Source organism: Schistosoma mansoni, chromosome W (assembly GCF_000237925.1).
Source record: "Schistosoma mansoni strain Puerto Rico chromosome W, complete genome".
NCBI lineage: Eukaryota > Metazoa > Platyhelminthes > Trematoda > Strigeidida > Schistosomatidae > Schistosoma > Schistosoma mansoni.
Genome location: NC_031502.1, coordinates 41,251,426 through 41,257,425, shown reverse-complemented (window position 1 = coordinate 41,257,425; position 6,000 = coordinate 41,251,426). Strand labels below are relative to the sequence as shown.

General features: G+C 27.9%; 1 non-coding gene across 1 annotated transcript; it reads left to right on the top strand.

Annotated features, from left to right (window-relative positions):
* The first annotated feature begins 5,060 nt into the window (after window positions 1–5,060).
* Smp_tRNA_01637_Gln_TTG.1.1 lies at window positions 5,061–5,126 on the top strand. Its single transcript has one exon. It is a non-coding gene (tRNA).
* Window positions 5,127–6,000: the final 874 nt, after the last annotated feature.

The window sequence follows — 6,000 nt, the reverse complement described above, 5'->3', positions numbered from 1 at the left end:
AATATTTATTCATCTTCACTTCATTCCAAATGGATCTCATGGATTATATAAAAGATCTACTAATCACTCAGTCAATGGTTTACTTATATTTACGCATATATGTATGAGATATGTAAACAAAATTTTTCCAATCTAAGATCATTCATAATACTCAATTATTAATCAGGGATCATTAATTTATGATAGACATTCCTTATCAATTATGATTATTAAAATGAGCTTCTATCCAACTGTTAGATATTTAAGATATTTCAGTTTTGTTTAAGACAAACAATTGTGTTTAGAAATGAATTACATGATTATGCAGAACATTAAAATGTTAAAATGCGTTGATTTATCCTTAAATAATCAATTTTTGTAAAATGTCAGCTGGAAATAGTTTTTCAATGGTTTTTTAGTAATAACTATTATGAAATTTGATGTAAAACACTAGTGATCACTGTTATGAAATTTGTGGTTGACTGGACTAAATATTAGTAATAATATGTATACGATAATAATATTGTTATGATTAATGGTGGTCATAACAGTTATCAACAGAAAAATGGCTAAAAAGGAATTTCAGTAACATTGACAGCTAATTTGACCTAGTTTACAACTTTCCAGTAACCTTCACTTTTTTAGTAGTTAAATGTTACAATGAGTTGATATCATTATGAGAACACAGAGAAGTCATCTTATGTCAAACAACTTCACCTATATGTAATACACCTTTATGGCTGTCACAGCTGCTTACTAGAATTCAAAGGTATTCACTTTGAAATCGGTTACTAGCTAACACGTAATTGTTAGGAGGATGAGAGATTTATTACAAAATATTCCCTTTTAAATATAATTTTACTAGATTGGTCTTCAGTGCTTTGACTTTTATAAATGTATCAGATAACCTTTAATTTTCCACTCAAGTATAGAAAAAATGGTAACATCAGATAACAAACAGTTCAAAGTTAAATTCAATAAAAAAAATCATCAATTTATCTTGTTAGTAATATTAATATTGCTGGTAAACAGCTTTAAAAAAACTGATAGAAATAATGTTAAACTGAATATTTAATCTTATCTATTGCATTCACTTATCTCTACGGTTACTTAGTATGCAGGTGGTTACATTCACTTATCACGTACACACACACATACACCTACGTTCCTACACATTCAAATAACACAACAGACTTTTTAAAAAACTATCAAGCTGTAATTTTCTTTTTGTAGAATATGTCATTTTTAACTGTTATATCAGTTATTGTGTTCACTAAGTATATTATACCCTTATTTCTTCGGTTTAACAGTGTCTACATTTTGGTAATATATCTGAACAAACACGTATTTCTATGGTTTACTGTTTTTTATTGTTAGATAATCATTATTATTTATCAGTATAATGCTTACAATGCGATTAAAGTACATTTCACATATCCACTATTATTATTACAATTATCAATAAAATTGGAATGACCTCGATATTAAATATTGACAAATTCGTTGTGATATTTATCTACATAATATTCATATATATATATTATATATATATATATATTATATATATATATATATATATATATACTAATTAAATAGTTGAACTATCTAAGTTATACAAAACATGTATAAATACGTCTTAGCAATCTACTATATATATATATTATGACCTTTTATTTTATAATAATGACGACTACAAAACATTATTCAAGTGAACTTTACTGATTCTTGTTTGTGTCCATGCTTCTTGTTGTTCAAATGTAATGATAGAAACAAAAAGGAATGTTGAGTATGTATTTCATTAAAAAAAGAAATGTAAACAATGAATAACATGTACGTGTTCTAGTATAGGTTTTCACCTCTTGGAATAGTCACATTCACAGAGATCCATATATACAGACATACATAGTTATATATATTTGCACAAACAAACAAAAAATGTGTTTTTTCTAATCTTAGTTGTTTTAGTGAAATTAAAAAAAGAACAACAGTGGAAGAAAAAACATTGAACATACAAAGAAATATTGTTGCTTTAACCATGTATTTTGTAATAGTTATTTGGTACTGTTAAAACAGTTGAGAGAAAAATAAAACATTTATTTTGTAAAACTGGAAGACAATATATTTAAACTTGAACCAATTCATAGGACAATAGTAATATAGGCAATTTGTTAGTGATTAATTGAAAAGATATTGTGTTGGTGCAAATCAATTCTGATTGTGACCCTTTTCTTTTTAATTATTTTATTTTAGATTATCCAACAGACTATTTTTATTACAATGTAGAAGTTACTCTGTTTTACAGTTCTTTCAAACTCTTTTAATCTTATGTTGTTTTAAAAAGACTCCGGAATTTTTTTGTTGCGTAGGATTAATTCGAGAAGTTTTAATTTAGACTGAATGCAAGAAAGTCATTAATCAAATGATAATAACTTATTTCAATATTTTTTAATTTTCAATTTATAGTACTACTCATAATACTTTTACATTTTTATTACACTTATTCAATTACGTATTTTAGACTACAAAATAATGTCCTGATAAGTACTTTTCTTATTCCCAATATTATCTGATTGACTGACAATGATGAGTAAATAATCATTAATACGTTTACTTATTGATATCTTACTATTCGTGGCTTTACTTTCAAACACGATTGTTAGGTTCTCTGGCGAATGACTGATCTGTAGCTGATTTTAGGGTTCACATTGAATAATTTCTTCATAAGGAACTAACCTTCAAAAACCTTTCATCTTAAAAATAATTATAGTAAAATACTCAGTTATTGGTATACACTAATGACAATTTATCAATCGAAAACAAGGTTTTCGCTTGTGGTGATAGATTCATGATTTAAGTGAAAACTTGGAAAACGTCTGTTTAGTGCACACCCCACGCATCACTTTCCAATGTTTCTATAATTAATATCGATTCATAGTGAATACTTCAAGACAACTTAAAATACTTACAAACACAGTTACAATTGAATTGTCAAACAGAAATTAAGTAAATTCAGTAAAATTTTCTTTGTTTTAATGTAAATACTACTTAGTTTTATCCATCTACAATTTGTTACACGTGTAGTTCAACGTAAATTAAATCAAGCATCATTAAAACGTTTTTCCTAAATTTTATAAATTATATTATGAATTAAGTGAATATACATTACACGAGTTTATTGAGAACATAGAAAAAAATCACTTTAGTTTGAAGAAAAAAAATCAGCCTTTAGGGCTTTTTCTCACTTTAATCAAGTGGTTATTGTTGAACTTACCTAATTCTCTCTCTATCATTGCTTTACTCTGAAAAGAATTAAGCGGATATTCTGAATGAATAAATATATAAGTATATCGGTTTTTGTTGTATCGGAATGTTAACTTAAGAAATAAAAAGATCCATTAACTTTTTACATTTTCTTTACCTTCCCATCTGTTGGTTAACTAAATGCTTTCTCCCTCACATTCTTCCCCTTATTTTTCTTTGTTTAATAAACACACATACAGTCACACGTACTACAATTATCAACACGTTCCCCCCACTAAAGTAGTATTTTTCTTTTTTTCTTTCGACTCAAGTGTTGTTATATACCACATACTGGGAGAAGAATAAACACCTATTCATTAGTGAGAATGAAGGAAGGGGGATGTAATTAAAATTCAGAATATGATTATTTCTTTTTTAATCAATTTCTACAAAAGTAATATGGCAAACGCCAACAGATATCAAGCTGTCGTTCAGTACGTGTTACTAGTATATAAAACTAGACTTATGGTAGTATTAAAAAATGCACTTTTCGCTTCTGTTGTTCATATGCATTGTTGTACTCATTTGAACAGATTGTGTATTACATACTTATTAAGATGTTTTGGAGAACAAAGTTAGGTGTGAGAAGAGAAAAATAACTATACACTTGTGAAATCATAATCTCATTTATATTTAAGTCTAATTTTTCGATGAAAAAAAGTTAATTTCTTCGCTGTTTTTTCCTTCTCTCATCACATCTTCAAATCATTTACATCTCTATTTCCATATGTTAATCTAATTGTGAATAAAAGTTTTGGGAATGTTTCATTTTTTATTTTTCTCAGTTCAAATTTTTTATTGTTTTACTTTCGTAAAACTCGTTAATTCTCCCCATTTTTCTTGTTCTCGTTCTCTTTTTCTTTTTCCCTCTCCTATGACTTCATTTATCTATTTAAGTTGTTCGCGTGAACCGACTCCTTATATGCTCATATCTCAGGTCACAAAATTTATTGAATATTAATCAGACGTAAATAATTTTTTTCAAAAAAAAACAGGTGTATAAACGGAACTAGAGGAGGGTGATGAAAAAAAATCACAAACATTATAAGAATGATGGTGGGGTCTGAGTAAAAAAAATAATTAAACAAAGTCGAGTTTATCAATCAATAATTTATAAACATATGTTCATATAAGTTTATCCATATGTGCTACAATATTTGTGGATTATGATAAGTTGGAATATTCTATCGAACGTGTCAATCAACTGAGTGTAAATGAACATCAATGTTTTTTTGTTTGTTTTTCATTTTTTTTGGTTTGTAAAAAAAATTATCAAACTTCTTGATCACTAATCACAGTGTAAATCATGATATTCAAGCCAATATGATTAGTGTTCACCAGAATTAATTTAAACAGATTGCTAGAGTATTTAATTAAATTTTAATTTTTTTCCTCTGAAGAAAAAATAAATACACAAATCACCTATTAGAAGATGTGAAGATGCTTGAGTAATATTCAGATACATTTTTTTATTTATTAATCTGAATGAAAATGATATCTGTAGTAAATTGAAAAAGAAGATTAGTTTGTACATTATGAAGTGGATTTTACTGGTAAACAAGCACCTTTTGAACTGAATAGAACAATAGAGAGATCAATGATGGTATTTCATTATGTTTTTTATCAGCTTGAAAGAAACTATACAAAATAAGTTCAATTAGTATTGTTTATTTGAATCCTCCCATCGATGTGTTAGGACTGCAACTGGTCAGTCTCAAACAAACAATACTAATTGAATTTAAACTTAACCCCGATTGCACAAGCAAGTAGCCATCAGGACTCAGTGGCCGAGTGGATAATGCGATGGCGTTTGAAGCGAGGGTACTGGGTTCGAGTCCCAGAGTGAACATCAACTCTGAGATGCAGGTACATCCAGTTGATGAGTCCCAAATAGGACGAAACGCGCGTCCTGGATTCCACTACTAGCCACTATCCATCTCTGCTTACTATACAAAGTAAGTGTTTCGATTTGTACAAGTTATGATAAAATCAATCTTTTGAAACATTGTGGATGATATACATAGAAAAAAAACCGAAAGTTTTGGCTGTACAGCGGACCCATAGATCTAAATAATTGAAAAACAAACAAAATTTGGGATAGTTAACATTGAATTTGAAATGTCAAGACACCATTTTGTCTCATATTTATTTCGAACAGAAGGTCATTTTTTATTTTAGTTCGAATACGGACGAATAATACGTCATAGGTTATATTTACTAAACCACTAATATAACTCCACTTCTTTCGTTTGCTGTGAATATATCTGATAGTGTGAATATCAGAGGTGACACAAATTATATATATAGAGACAGAGAGAAAGGGTTTTTTTATAGTAAAACGTTAATTAATAATTTGTCGATTTAAAATAGGGATACAGGAAGCTAGTTGTGTAATAATTTGAGATAGTGTAACACTTTATGGTAATTGGTTGTACTGTGAAAAACTAGTTTAAAGACTTCCAACTGTTACCAAGATCACCGTTAAGCAAAGATCATTGTTTTTAACGGTTTACCTTAGTAGCACAATACAGTACATGGATAGATTAGTTATCATAATGCAATATCGAAATCCTTATGACGCAATAACCGTGTAAACTGTTAATAACTTGAATTATTTTAGGAAATACCAATATTCAGTAATCTAATTAATTAAATCTTTCATTGAATCTAGTTGAAGTAAATTTTAAAATTTCCTATCTGTACAAATTGAAGTTTCATGAA